The following is a 540-nucleotide window of genomic DNA, read 5'->3' as shown; positions in this document are numbered from 1 at the left end:
TTTTTTTTTTTTTTTTTGTGATGTTGAGGCTCAAACATAGGGCCTCATGAATACTTAACATTTGCTCTGCTGCTGAACTATACCTCCAGCATAGTCAGCAGAATTGTTTCAGAGTATACATTACGCAGGTATCATTTGTGTGCACACGTGTATACTTACAAAGGCATGTTGGCATGCTTCTGAACAGTTACTTTGTTTTAGTAGCATTTGTGACCATGCGAATCAAAATGCAGCACTGTAGTGACCACAGTTGCTTCCTGCCACCTCTTTGTAGTCATAACTGTGCCTCTCCATCAGAGCCAAGCCCTGACCCACTCAGCTGTTTTCTGTCTTCAGTGATTGTGTTGGAGTTAATGTTTAAAATACCATGTGAGGTTTAAATTAAGGCTAACTCTTGCTTGTGGATATCTAAATATTTAAGGACTGTTTACTGCAAGACTTTTATTCTCAATTTCTATAATTAGTCTGTTGAATTGCTTTTGCACTTTTGTCAGAAATCAAATGGATGCCTTAATATGGGTTTGTTTTTTATCAGCTGTG

The sequence above is a fragment of the Alexandromys fortis genome, unplaced genomic scaffold, assembly GCF_014885135.2.
Source record: "Alexandromys fortis isolate MF-2015 unplaced genomic scaffold, M_Fortis_MF-2015_v1.1 scaffold_475, whole genome shotgun sequence".
NCBI classification, from domain to species: domain Eukaryota; kingdom Metazoa; phylum Chordata; class Mammalia; order Rodentia; family Cricetidae; genus Alexandromys; species Alexandromys fortis.
Note: the sequence above shows the minus strand (reverse complement) of the source record.